The sequence below is a fragment of the Gambusia affinis genome, linkage group LG04 (genome assembly GCF_019740435.1).
Source record: "Gambusia affinis linkage group LG04, SWU_Gaff_1.0, whole genome shotgun sequence".
Taxonomy (NCBI): domain Eukaryota; kingdom Metazoa; phylum Chordata; class Actinopteri; order Cyprinodontiformes; family Poeciliidae; genus Gambusia; species Gambusia affinis.
Window position 1 is genome coordinate 3,765,972 of NC_057871.1, and position 15,071 is coordinate 3,781,042.

The 15,071-nt window shown below is 37.7% G+C and overlaps 1 long non-coding RNA gene across 1 annotated transcript; it reads left to right on the forward strand.

The window, feature by feature from the left end:
* Window positions 1-1,968: 1,968 nt before the first annotated feature.
* LOC122829535 lies at window positions 1,969-3,340 on the forward strand. The gene is made up of 3 exons (XR_006370389.1): window positions 1,969-2,188; window positions 2,287-2,409; window positions 3,016-3,340. It is a non-coding gene; the product is annotated as an uncharacterized LOC122829535 (long non-coding RNA).
* The last annotated feature ends 11,731 nt before the right edge of the window (window positions 3,341-15,071 follow it).

Sequence of the window (15,071 nt, forward strand, 5' to 3'; positions counted from 1 at the left end):
TTGATGCGCTGAGGGAGTCGGGTTTGTAGTGAGAACAAGCAGCTGCTGCCTGCTGAAGGGCCCTGCCACTGACCCCATTCATCCCAGCAGCAGGTGTCACACCGAGTCCCCGCCTCGGCCGCACACACACACACACACACGCACACGCACGCGCACACCGGCGTGGAAAAAGCACCCGTGCTAAACGAGTGTGTGCGTGTGACTGTGAGTGAGGGGTTTTGGGGCGGAGGGGGGACCTGGAACTACTTACCGAGAACAAAGAGGGAAATCAGGAAAAAATGCAGCCTCTTAGAATAAATCTCACCACAATGCCGAGAAAAATCCCCAACCTCACCCCCAGAAACACAAGAAAAACCTGGTTTCTCTCTTTTCAAAGCAGTCAAAAGTGTCTTACAAAAGCAGAAATAGAAAACATTTTGGATAAAAGGATCCAGGCCCCCTCTCTGAAAGGGACCTCACACCAAGTTGTGTGTAATTCCAACCAGAAACTGGTTTATTTAGCAAAAAAAAAAAAAGATTTAATGCCAAAGCACTTAGGCTGCACATAAAGGACAACAAGGGGTGTACTGAGTTGAGTATGGGTGTAAAACAGGGGAAATTTTTTTTGTTATTTTCCGCTTCTCTGTTTATGCAAAACATGAGATGTCATCCGGGAACCATGGAGGCGCCGGGGCGAGTGACCTCTGCAGGGGAAAAAAACTAAGAAAACAGTAAACATGTCAGAGGAATTCAGGCAAAGGGAAACCTCGACTTACCTGAGATAAAACCAAATCAACATTTTCATCCAAAGGAGAGCAAAAAGAAGAGAGAGACGCTGACAAGTGCACCAGAGTCAGTGACAATACGTTGGAAGAGATGCTCGGAACAACCGTGCCACCCACGTTGCTGGAAGGCAGAGCTTTCAAACGCCACCACTGAGCTGTAAAACAACTAAAACCCTTGTCTCCCCCATACTGTCCTTTTCACTTGAGCTTGAATCTTTTCCGAAAGCTAATTCTCGCATTATGCTCCCATTTGGAGCCCATTCCCTCCGAGACACGACCCCATATAGAGGTGAAACACCCAGTACTGTTTCCATGAATGAATTAAATCAAGCCAAAACTTGAAGCCTTTGGTATTTCAAATTATAAATCACGTTAGGAGAGTCGACAAACTCTGCCTGCATGCAAACACAGCTAAGCGCATCTGTTCTAGTGTTATATCATCAACCCCTTGCATTCACAAATCTGTATTTAAGAGCACAACATGAAAAGGAAATCATTTGTTTCGCTGCAGAAATGAAAGTAGAATCACATCACGGCAGTGTGAATAACTCATTATTCCCAATTATGCCACGGGGATCGTCGAAGGCTGCCGATTACCGGTAGCTTAAAAGCAGCAATGTCCTCTCCGTCACTTTTAAATCGCATTATATGCGAGAAACACGTGTGGATCCCAGTTTTTCACTGGGATCCTGATATGAAAAGAGCTTGTGGGCGCCCACAGTCTCAATGAATTTGAGCTTAGGTGTAAAAAAAAAAATAAGAAATTGCTGCAAAAGCACTAAATCTGACCAAGTATTTCTGGTCTAGTTTCTATAAATATCTTAGCTCCCTTGCAAAAAAAGACAAAACTAACTTACAAGTAGCTTTTTAACACAATATAGGAGCTTGTATTAAGTCAGTAGTTTGTGAATATTGATGAAACAGTCCTGGTCATAAGTGAACATTTTAGCTTATAATCTCTGTGAGATGCTTAAAGCTTGGAGAATTGTTTTAAAGTAAATTCAGATTCTCTTAGAGCAGTGTTTCCCAATTCCAGTCCTCGGGGCCCCCTGCCTGCATGTTTTAGGTGTTTCCCTTCTGCCACACACCTGGATTTGAATCTTTGGGTGATTAACAGGCTCCTGCAGTACTTGGTGGCTGCAGGCAATCATTTGAATCAGCTGTTCTGGTATAGAGGCACATCTAAAACATGCAGGCAGGGGGGCCCCGAGGACTGGAATTGGGAAACACTGACTGAGGGCACCCAAGTCAAAAGATGCAAAGTTTGCTCATACCACAGGCCGGCTCTGCTCAATGTGCATCTCTTTTCTTTCCAGTTTCATCAAGAGCTTTGGAGACGATTGAGATTTGGACTGTTTGCAGGTCATGCTTTTGGTCATGCTTATTTTTCCCAGCACAAATTTTAAAATGCTCTTTGCTCAGTGGTAAGATGCATTTTTACAACCTTCCTGATTTAATGAGATTTGCTTCAAATTTCCATTTTGTCACACTTTTTGTTAATTTACCTTGAACTCTTTTTCAGTATTTCAACAGATGGATGTCCTGCTGGTTTCAAGCTTCCTATCAATCAGCCAGCTGCCACAGCTTCTTATGATTAGCAAGTATTCACTTTGAATTGGAGCCTTAGTGACACAAATAAACCTGCGTGAGTTTATTATTAGATTCCAGATTTTATTCTTTTACTTTCTCTGAATAAATGCCATTGATTTCCATTCAGTTTATTTAAAAGACAGAAATTGTTGTTTCAAGACAAACAAATCCAAGTTGTAGTCAGAAATATGTAAATTAAGTTCCAAAACAATGACAGATTCAGATAAAATTTCATACATTCCCTTTCGATCCTGTTATCTGTTAGGAAAACCTTTCTCTAAAGAAAGAAAACCAGGCAAGTGTGTCGAGAAAATGATTTCTATTACTCCTTAAACAAATGTTTGGTTACTGTTGATTGCAATGAGTTGTTAATTTTACAAGAATCCCCACAATCAGCATGCATGTGGAGACTGTGGAAAGAAAAATTAAAGTCGTACAATGGTAGCGGTTTCTTCTTTCATGACTTTTGTTTGGTTTTTGTTTTTGATAAGCATCCTTTAAGAATTTTGATTAAATTTCTTCTGATGATTTTAGTGAGGTTGTAGCCAAACTTCTTGCACTCCATTGTTTATTTCATATGAAAGAGCTTCAGCCAATCCATCAAATTACAATTTTAATCTTTCTATTCCCTTTTCTTTGATTTTTTTTTCTATTGTCTCAGAGAGGAACGTACAAGGCCTTGAACAGCCACATTACAAGATAAAAGCAGCGACCCGACCTGTGCCCGATTCAGTCTTGGTATCAGAGAAGTGCGGCAGTGTTTGAGGGATTATCCACAGTCGAACAGGAAAGATTTGCAGCTAATCTTTTTTGGAATGCCCACTCAAGAGAAGTTGAGGGGAAGTGGTTGGGACCAAAGGTTTGTTCCTCCTGGAAGCTGGTACTCACAGCAGTCAGGGCTAAACGATGACTAAGTCTGTTTACAGCTTGTTCCCTCTTACAGCATCAGGGAACTGAAGTCATGTGCTGTCCTGGATTTAAAAAAATAAAAGATTTTATTGCATTAAAAGCTGCAGTTTGTAACTTTTATTTGAAATATATATATATATATATATATATATATATATATATATATATATATATATTTACATATTTTTTAATGCTGTCACTATGTTATAAGTTTATAATATGAGACAGATTATGTATGAAAAGTTCAAGCTCCTCCACCTTCTCCCAGTCAAAAATCATGAGGAGGATCAAAGCGCTGTCAATCAAGCTTGTTTACATGTTGCTAAATGTGCTAATGATTTAGAAACAACTTACTATTCCAGATAAAAGTGTTTATCTGCTGCCAGGCACTGTCCCTCACCAACCATAGCAAAGCACAGCCTCGTTACCTAGCAACCATAGTGGAGCTCAGTCCGTCACCTAACAATCCAAGCAGAGTTCCAGCACATTTGGTTAGCTGGTTTTACCGCTGTATCCGCTGTACAATGGCTGCTGGAAAAGACAAGTGTTTTGCTATTGACTTAATATCCAGAAACCACTTGCTGCATTCTTGTTGCTTGTGCAGGAGGCCCCACTTCTGCTTTTTAAACATATACAGGAGTTCAAAATAGGCAGAATTGATCCGACTTAAATCTCATTGAATGATTTTTATTTTTTTGCAAAAAAATGTGATGAACATGTTTTGTATAGCCCATAGACCTATCATAACCTGTTCAAGGAAGAAAAACGGGTCTCCTTTAACTTGTTTTTTGGAGGTTGAGAACAAGAACCGAGCCAAAATGGGAGAAATAGTTGCCAAAGTGCAAAACAAAATACAGGTATCTCATGCACAGCACTACATGAGTGAAAGCAGCTTTCTATGAGGAAATAGGCACAAGTTTAATAAGAACCATGCTGGATGACTGCAAACAGCTGTCACTCTGGGGATGCATTCTTCCAGATGTCTGTTTTTCTTCCCCCTGTTTCTCTGCTGCTCATCAGATGTCTGGGACAGTTAAAGGAGAACAAGTTGGCAGCCAAACAGACATCCGAGAGGGTTCGGCCTTTTTTCCCCGACAGCCGTCAGTGATCTCACAGAAACACCAGACGCAGGCTGTGCATTGCCTCCCCCCGTTAACGGCTCTGCCCGCTGGACACAGATTTCCAGCTGAGAAATGAAAAGTCTGTGTTCTGTCTAAAGGAAATTGTTTGAGTACTGCAGTGTTTAAATTATAACTTTGGAGATCCATTTTGACATCCAGCTGGAGATGTAAGACAAAAGCAATATTCAGTATTTACTCTGTTCACTTATTCCAATTTCCACCTTTTAGGTTCGACGTGCTGCTAAGGAAGTGTATCAGTTTCTCGTTATATTCCCAAACTCACACAAACAAGGCCAAGCCTGACCTCAATGTCCACTTAAGCTAAACTCAAAGAGGAACCAACAAACCACAAAACCTGGCCTCAACCCGACCAGGCCGCAGCCCCTGCTGGCACCCTCTCCCATCACTGAGATCTTATAAACTATCGGTTGAAATATTGTTTTACTTTAGGCTTTTCTTTGTCCATTTTGGCAGCTCACATATCAACACTGGCTTCAGCGCTAGATCCATGAATTACCGGCCCTACATTTCAGTTTGAAAACGGGTCTCAAACAGAAAAACGTGGTCTGTTTTGATTGAACCTTCAAATAATTTAACGTGGAATGTTTCTTGAAGCCTGACTTATGGTTGGAGTTTTTCTTCCAAATTCACCAAATGTTTATCTGTGAGGCAGGTGCTGCCAAAAACTTCCCAGAGCCCCAATTGATTCAGCTTCCTGGAGCATGGCGGCTTTTGCTTGTGCAACACTGACATCTCATGGAGGAGCAGAAACTCTGCACTCACATAAAGCAAAGTAATATCACCCAGAAAATACTACACAGATGTAATATTACTGGGATGTGTAACTCTCTGTGATTATTGCTGGACATTCAGTCTGGATAATTTATGTCTTGCAGTATTTATATCCCTTAAATTGTTGCACATTTTGCCACATAACAGCCACACTGCAATAACACAAAATGTTCCAAAGTAATTTTGATCCGGTTTCAATTGCAAATATCTTAGTATACTTGAAATAATACAAAACTAACTTACAAGTAACTTTACAGCAAGACACAAAGAAGGAGTTTGTTCCTTTATATTGGGTTTAAAAAGTATTTGTTGCATTGGCAAACTATTTCACTTATAGCAAAACATGTTCCCCATGTCAAAAGTGAAATAATTTCCAATGAAAAAAAAACAACACTTTTTTAAAACTTAATATTAAGAAATTATTGACTTAAAACAAGCTCCAAGCTCCTTCTGTAAATTACTGATAAGTTAGTTTTGTCTTATTTCAAGTGTACTAAGATATTTGCACTAGAAACTAGACCAAATATATTTGGAAAGATTTTGTTTTTTTAGTGCACGTGCATTTTAGAGATTTTACATGAATAACCGACACAATCAAGTACATAGTTTAGAAGTGGTGTTTGTTAGACAACATTAGTGAACAATGTGAATAATTTTAAAGCAGAAAACTAAACGCCAAGTCTTTCGGAGGAGCTCTTCTCAATCCATAAGAAAATTAAAAGAAGCTGAAAACCCACCACAACATGCTTCCATCATAACTGAGAAACTGAGCAAGAAGAGCATTAATCATAGTAGAACTGTGGAGGAGCAGCTGAGATCCTGTTGACAGGACCGCTAATAGATGTGCACTCCACAAATTTGACTTTGATGGATAAGTTTCAGGTAATCTATGGGGCTTTGCTGTTTGTACAAATTGTTAATAAATGCACTTTTGCAAACGTAAAGAAATGCACTAAAGCGACTGAGAAAAGTAAAGTGATTTTTTTGATTACACCAATTAAATTGGATTAATGTAAGTTTTTTTTTCCTAAATTTTCCAAAGAAAGGTTATTCTGTTGCCGTAAAATATAACTGTTATTTTAAAGCTTATTACAAACCTTCCCCGGGGGTACAAATATATTTGAAGTGGAGTTTTTTGTTTTTTCTTTTTAAATCACAAAAGTGTGTCTCACAGTCAACCAGTAGGGGGTGCTAAAGATTGATCAGTCTTTCCGTGTGGGCACGCGATGGATGGATGTATAAACTTCATTAAAATGGATTGAATATGTCTTTATATGTATATATAGTTGTTTTTTTTTGTTTGTTTTTGTTTTTTTAAGTAGAGTTAATGCACTGCATTGTGTGAATTTATATAATTGACCAACATTTTTTGAAATGACTGACAAATCATTGTCTTGGTTGGAAGCATTTTGGCAAACAGTTTATATTTTGAAATATAAATTTCTGCTAAAGTCTGTTTAAAAGGTTTAGCTTTCTCACTGTTGTGTAAAATGTGAACTGAGTTAAAAGTTCTCATGTGTTTCTATGAAACATAATGCTTGTTGATTTTTATTTTTGCACCATATAATTGTAGGCAGAGCCGGCCCAAGGCACAAGCAAACTAAGCAGCCGCTTAGGGCCCCCGAGCCACTAAGGGGCCCCCTCAGTGGAGCTGATTTTTTTATATATAATAATTTCTGTGTCTGTATAATATCAAAAACGCACAATTTCACTATGAACTGATGCATTTTTACAATAATATATATTTGATAATGTATGTAGAAATTGTTATTTTACTGATAAAAAGAAAACAAATAAATTGTTCTTGGGGCCCCCTGATGGTCGCGGTAGGTACTGCACGCTTCGCCGGTAACGAGCTGCCGTACAATGTGCAGAGCGCATCCAAACGTCCAAAGCTCCGGTCAGAAGATAAATAAACAAAACAGTGTCTCAAAATAGGACTTGTCCTTCAGGGAGGGAGAAAAGAAAGAGGAAGAATAAAAAAATGCCAAAATAAAGGTTTGTTTTAATGTCCCTTGATAATGCAATGTAAAAGATTTGTAAAGCTGCTAATAGAAATTTAGCTTGAACGGTCCAGTTCAACAGCCAAACATTCATGCTAGGGTCTTTGTGTTTGTGTGAAACTTGAGTTTAAACTTTGAAAGACTTTTTTCTCATAGTTGACTCTGCATATTTCTAACGTATTTTTGGCTTCAAAACGCCGTGCTTAATAACGTTTGATAACAATAACTAAAACTTCTCGAGCAAAATGTTTTTATATCACGCTACATAGCTGTTCTATGCTGTGGTTGGAGATATGTTGTTTGCTGCTGAGTATAATCATTTTGTGGCTAAAACAAACTTTATTTTTACCTCAACTAAGTTATGTGAAACTTCTGCTAAAATCATTTGAAGGCTCTGAATCAGTCGATCCACATTCTCAGGGGAGAAAGACTCACCTGGTATAAATTACAGTTTTAGGTATTGAAGTAACTCTTGAGAGAAATTTTTTAATCAAAGAATGTCATGAATATGTGTGTATGTATTCCATCTTAAGTTGGGCTGTGTCTGGCTGATCCCTGGTTACCGATCTTTAAAAACCCTGACATGTTGATTTTGATTTTACTTTATATGAATTTATTATTTTTTTTTTGTCTGAAATGTCGCTAAATATAGCAAAATGTCAGTGAGTTGGCAACAGTGGGGTGAATATTGTTAACTGCAAACATGCAGACATGACCTGGTGGGTCGGTCTGTCAGTCACTCTTCTCACTGCAGAGCAGAAGAAGACAGAGGCTCATTTCAAAACCTTTGCTGGCAAAGATAAGATTAGGGGATAAGATCAGCTTCGCTGTAAGTAACAGCAGATCACAATCCCCCAAAATTAAGAAAATTGCCGCCCAGAAATTTCGCTTAGGGCCCCATGGAGGCTTGGGCCGGCCCTGACTGTAGGAATTATATGTAGAACCAATAGATGAAGCATTGATAATACTAAAAAGTTAAGTGGTTTTGTTCCATAAAAGTCGAGTTATGTTCCAGTCCCAGTAAAACCAATAACAGCCTGTCCTGCCCCCATTATGTGCTGGTTACATGACAGCCACAGTTGAAACCTGGTGACATCATTTCTCACCCTCTGGGTACAGTTTCTGAGGCACGAATTCCCATGTGTGTATTCCGGATCCGGTCTCGTTCATTCAAACAGTTTGACCTTCCAGTAACATTCTGATGTCAACAGTTCAACCACGTCATTTACAGATAATGTTGCCGCTCTGAAATATTGTATAAGCTGAAATATGAAATATGTATAACATGATTTTTTAAAATAAACCTAACAAGTAAAGTATTGAACACCACCGTTTAAAAGCTACAAAGCACATGTATCAAACTCCATCTGGATGTTTAAACTCCAGAGGGGAACATAAACAGAGTGAGCTTGAATATTTTATCAGTCAAATCAAAGCAGTTTTTATCTGTATATTGCCGAATTACATCAGTCACTACAGTTTTTCACAGAAATTTGTGGAAAATCAACACGTCCCTGCAATGTTTCGCCACAATACATAATTGTGAGTTTATTATAAATTTTATGCAAAAAAAAAAAAATGTGAAAAACATTGGGTTATAGTGATACCTACACCAACCTGCAGGTGGCAGTATTTCTTACTTCTGCTATACTGCTGCCTCAACTTTGGAGATGTCTAATTATGGTCCATGATCAACACAGCGAATAACAGTCATATTTACCGTCATACAGAAGCGTTAATATGGCAAAATACCTTGTAAATATTTCTAAGTTAGCTTAAAAAAAACCTAAATAATAATAAGAAGAAGAAGAAAGAGAAGAAGAAGAAGAATTGATTTAATAAGAAACAAATAAAAGGAAAAACAAATGAAATCTTATCAATGTAAAAAGATGTTCAGTATTATTTACCTTTACCTTTAAGAAGTATTCATCAAATGTGTAGACATATACAAATTAATATTTTCACTGTTTGCTTTTTAATGGAAAAAAAGTGTTAGGGTTAGATGTTACTTTGCTAAGGAACAGTTTCCCAAATATTAGTGGTGGTTTATTTATTTATTTAAGTCTGTATTAATAATTTTGACCACTTATGGATTATAAAATATCCATAAAAGGGAAACATTACAGTTGTACACAGTATAATAATTCCACTTTGGAAAAATATTTATTCCAATGGATAAATAAATGCCTCAAATCAACGTGTATGCTAATATCTACATATTAATCTTCTCATTTTATCAGATTTTTACATACCTGTACATAAAAATACTTTTGAAACTAAGCTTTGGTTCTGGCATTAAAGATGAAAATATAACTAAATTAATGCTGATTGTAAAATAATCTAAAATACACTGCTGCTTTTTATCCATTTGACATTGGACTCATTTAGAAAAAGTCCCTTCCCTGCTCCCTGACTCCTCATGTCCTCGTAGTTTGATCCGTTGGTGTAATCATTTTTCCCGTGCACAATCAGTCATCAGCATTGTTTGAGAAGCGGTTTATTTTTGCCCCTCGCTGCTTGGCTAAACCAGGAAGAGGTGATGTCATGATGGCTATCGCTTACAGAGCCCCGGCTGCTCCAGATGTACAGACCTCCACCTCTCTGGAGATATGACATCAGACTGAGTGTCAGCAGGGGAACATCTGCTTGATGACCTTGCTGACCTGATGCAGGATATAAAAAGCGCAAGATATTTTTTTATGCTTTATATGGAAACATTTAAAGTCTAAGAAGATGAGAAAATCTTAGTCTAAAAAAGCATATTGAGTTGGTAAAACATGTTTTGGTCATTGCTTGATTTCTGCCTTTTTCTTTCATCTTTTTCATAAAGTTTCCCAGTATTGATTGTACTTGAAGTCTGTAGTTCAACAGTAAAATAGCAAATATCTCTTGACTCTGAAGTGTTTCCTGCAGCTCTCAAATTGAGAGCAGTTTTTGTGGCCCTGAAATAATAGAATAACAGAGCTGTTTGGTTTCTATGAGCACTTTAGAGTGATTTCAGGTCAGCATTAAACATGGAGTTTCAAACCATGAGACCCTTCTTCTTCTTGAGTTCAACTTGGCTCAAACATTTTGTGTATCCTTCTATAAGTTTCTCACATTAGCTTGCTGGAGGTTTGGGCCATTCCTTCTAAAAGAACTGGTGTTGATAAGTCAGGTTTGTCTGCCATCTTGCTTTCACATACATTTTCAGCTCTGCAGTCAAGTTATCAATGGCCACTTCAAAACACTGACTTTGTTGTCTTTAGCTTAATTGTAACTCATTTATCAGTATGATTGGGGGTCATTTGACATTTGGAAGAACTATTTACACTTCAGCTTTAACCTCCTGAGTTTTTTGTTTTTGTTCTGGCCATTCAGCGAGGATGAAGCAATTACTTCTAAAGAAACATAAAAACACAGATTGCTGTTTGCAAATGAACACAGAGACAAAGACACTCATTTTTTAATTTTTGCTCTGTAGTTTTAGGAAGCTAAAGTGGATCTATGTCTTTTTATTCAGTCTGTGTGATCTTCTGGTTCCAGTTGTATATATGGATTGTTTTTCTGTGCATTTATTTTCTCAGTGGATATTGTGTTTATGTTGCGGACATACAATAAATAAATAGGAAGAACTTGAAAAACCTTTCAATGATTGATTTTCCCCACCAAAGACATGAGGTTGAGATGCAATTCAAGAGTCAAAACATGTAAACCTTAGTATGTTTTTGTAGAAATTACAGTAACAATTTAACCAGTTTTATCACAAACATCTGACGTTACAGACGGATAGTAGTGAGCAGGAGACAGGTGACCAGCAACAGGTGTAGAGGCAGTTGGATGAAGTCTAACATGTCACCCTTTCTGTGTGCAAAATGAGCTGCAACAACTGTGCTATCGAGGGTTAATTGTCCTTACTAGCAAGTGACTGTGACAGCTGCTGTCGGGCTCTGGCTCTTCAGCTCAGTAAACCATCGCAGGCCTCCTGCCACTCAAAGTTTGGTTGATCTGGGGAGCAAGGCACAATTTCAGTTTACACATGCTAAGAAGAGAAAGAGATTTTTTTGAGGGATAGGGATCAAAACTGCAAATGACAACAGTGACTTCTTTACCTTTTTATGTTACAAACACAGATGCTAATATATGTATTTTTGGGATTTTTTTGTGATTGAGCAACATAAAATGCTTCATAATTGTGGAGAAGGATGACAAGGATACACGGTTTCAATGTTTTTACAAATAAAAATTTAAAAATTGTGGCACACCTTTGTACTTGGCCCCTTGACTCTGCCTATGCATTCAAACCGCACCAGAGTTCACTTAAATCAAACCGAGACCCAGGTTTGTTGGCTGACCAGAGTTTTATTTTTTGGTCTGTATCAGAGTTCAATTCTGCATTCACACCTCCCCAAACAAACTGGACTTTAATAAAACCAGAGTTTGATTAAAACGGACTAAACAGGGCTGGTGTGAATGCACCCTTAGTGTGCCCCTTCTTCCATCAGAATAACAGGGGCTGAATGTTCTGTTATTCCATTGCATGAAATCCCATTGAAATGCTTTTTTTGGTAACAGGACAAAAGATGAAATGTTTATAGGGTATGAATACTTTATTGTGCATGAGTACCTCATTTCTCTATACTTTCACCACAAAATGAAAGAAATTGTTGGAATATAATAGAATCAAATGTATTGTTCCCTAGGGTAAATTTGTCATGGATTCAAGGGTGTTTTATGCGTAGTAACAGATGCTTAAACAAGCAATAAATACACCTAAAATACATATAAAGAGCTAAAACAAAGACTATACATACAGCAATTTGAAAAATATTATAACACAATGTTATTGCACCCCTTCCAGAGCTCAGCTTACTGTTAATCCGTTTAGCATGAATAACTACTGATAACACCCTCTGATTGGTGCATTCGCTGTCTCTGTGCAGCAAACGCTGGAAGAGGTACACCAAGATCCCCTGGAGACAGCATTCAAATATTACCACCCTCAATATTTCTAGAAGGACTCGCAAAGCGGGAGCCAAATGAGTTACCCGTTTGAAATGAGAGCTGGCTCGATCCACTACTGTCATGCTTTGCAATGCTGCAAAAAATTTTGCGTCACTGCCAAACAGCCCTCGTATGACAAAATGAGTAGCATGCCCGAAGGAGTGGCGGCTCCGCTTGTGTGTCAGTCATCGTAAAGCGTTTGGATCTAGTGCCAGTTTATGGAAGTCCAGTGTTGTAATCGGTCCACTCTTCCTCCGGGTGGTCAGAGACAGGCAGCTCTCCAAGGTTTCTAAATGGCTCCATCTCTGTGTGAACCCTGACCTAACAGAGCTTACTACCATAACGCTGATGTCCCATCTGCACTCTTCATAGTTAGCATTATGGGGTTGTGGAGTTTGGCCTGTTTTGGGTCAAAGCAGGGAAGTAGATGGCTGTTTTAAAAGCAACAGGTTTGTGTTTACATAAGGAAATCTGCCTGTTGTAATCAAATGTTTCATTGTGATTTCTGTCTTCCACAGCCCAACAGCAAAATATCCTTTCAACCTCTTAGTAAGTCAACCTCTGCAAAACACAAAGTCTTACAGTCTTTGTGTAGTTCCTAGTGCAAATAGAAACTTTCCAGCAAGACAAAATATTTTTAACATTATAAGTGAACTAATCTGCTGCCAGTTGAACAAGTACATTTCCATCAACATTAAGGATTTATTGACTTGAAACAAACTCCTACATCTTGTCGTAAAGTTACTTGTAAATTAGTACTGCTGGGTGAATTCTTCAAACAAATAGCAGATGTACAAAATGCCAAACATGAAAATAATTTGCATTTATTTAGTTTTGTTTTATATCAAGGGTACTAGGATACCAGAAACTAGTGCATGCATCTTGGTAAGAAGGTGCCAGATAAACACAGTGACACAAACAGATGCACCTTCTTCTGCTCTTTATGTGATTCTGAAGGTTGAGGTCTGAGTCCATCACTACATCCAGATTTTAGGCCTGATCTCTAGTTTACAGCTGCAATAATAGAAGTCGTGTTCTGACTTTAGATTGTTCCTCTTTATGTCCACAGATAATAATGAATGGAAGTCAATGCAAAGTTCCTGTGAAGACAGAAAAATGTAATATGTGTGTGTGTTTTAATATTTTAACTTAATCTGAAAATATTTACAATAATAAAAATCCTGTCATTAAAGACCCTATCTGTTCCAGTCTAGATTAGCTTCATAGAGTACTAATATCTGCAGCTTCAGGTCACTGTGGTTAATTTACACATTAAAATTCACTGAAAGGGAGCGTAAAGACAGCAAGAAGCCAGTCCCTCTGTCTGTCCTTGTTAGCCTCTGTCAGTGGTTGGTGTCCTTCTGTGTGATGGCTCAACAATAAGGATCGACCTTTAGTCCACAGAAGACTGCTGTCTGAGCAAAATCTATCAGAATATTTATAAATATTTATGTAAACAATAAACCTGAAAAACTCGTTTAAGGGACGAACACTTTGGAATTTTTTTCCCTCTGATACCCTAAGTAGATGAGCATAGTAAACCAGCAAATTTAATAAATTTTTCCCATAATCTCAAGTTGTGCACAGCATATATTACCTGAAATGTAATTTCTTTCATGTTAGACGGTTTAAAGATGCAAATGTTTGCCTTGTGCCAGCATTATGCTCAATGAAAAAACAGATGTCTGACACTCTTTTACCACAAAATCTAATTTGTCAGCAAATCTTTTAAGCAGCAGTAGAAGAGAAGCAGCAGCAGCATTCTCTTTCTTCCAGTTTTCTATGATAAAACACTGCAGAATGACTGATTGGGCACTGGAAGTAACAGCTTTTCTAATAAGTACAGTAAATATAATTTATTAATATTTTCTGTGTTTTTGTAACAGCATTCCAGTTTGTCTGGCATTGTTTTTCAACCTTGGAATGATCACATGCAATCATTTTAGATTTTTTTCATCTACGCAAGATTAAAATGATATTTCTAGGTGAAAATACACTTAAGATTTGTATTATGTTGTTGCACATAATGAGCAATGGTTTGTCTTGGATCTTATGCCATGTCTACATGTGGTATACCAAAAATGAGTTCTGTTGCGTATCTGAAAAGAATTTGGTTTATACAGGAGAGAAAACAGTCGTTGAGCAAATGAAAACACAAATAGTGTTGGAAACAATGCAGAACGCTCGCAAGCGTAACCCTTGGCTTATGTACTGCAAAAACACAAAATCTTACCAAGTACTTTTTGTCAAGTTTCTTGTGCAAATATCTTAAAACACTTGAAATAAGATAAAACTCACTTACAGGTAACTTTTCAGCAAGAAAAAGGAGCTTGTTTTAAGTCAATAATTCCTTAATACTGATGAAAAAGTACTAGTATATATTGGCAGACATATAACAAGACATTTTTCCCATGTTATAAGTAAAATAATCTGCCTAGGAAAATAGTACTTTCTCATCAATATTAAAGAATTATTTGTAGTCATAACTCAGAAATTCCAACTTATCTATTTGACAAATCAACTGCCACCCTGGTGAGTTTCAATATGGCCGCTACTCGCATCAACAATAGTAAGCAAAACCGTGTTTATTTTCCAAGACACACATGTAAGAGCTGTTGTTACATGTAGCAACTCTTAACTGTACAAATTAAATAAAATTGGAGTTTGCATGTGGAAACGACAAAAGTTTCCACTTATGTATAACAATGTACATAAGAGGTACTGAGAATAATGACTACTTGGGCGTCGCCATATTGAAAATCAAACTTCTCCGGGGTAACTGAATAAGATGCCGTGACTGACGTCATCATTTCCAAATGTTTTCTGTTTACTTTTACAGAGACATGATTACCATCACGTTTTGCAAAGCTTCCACTTTGGAGCCTGTTGTCAAATGCTACTACCGTGTA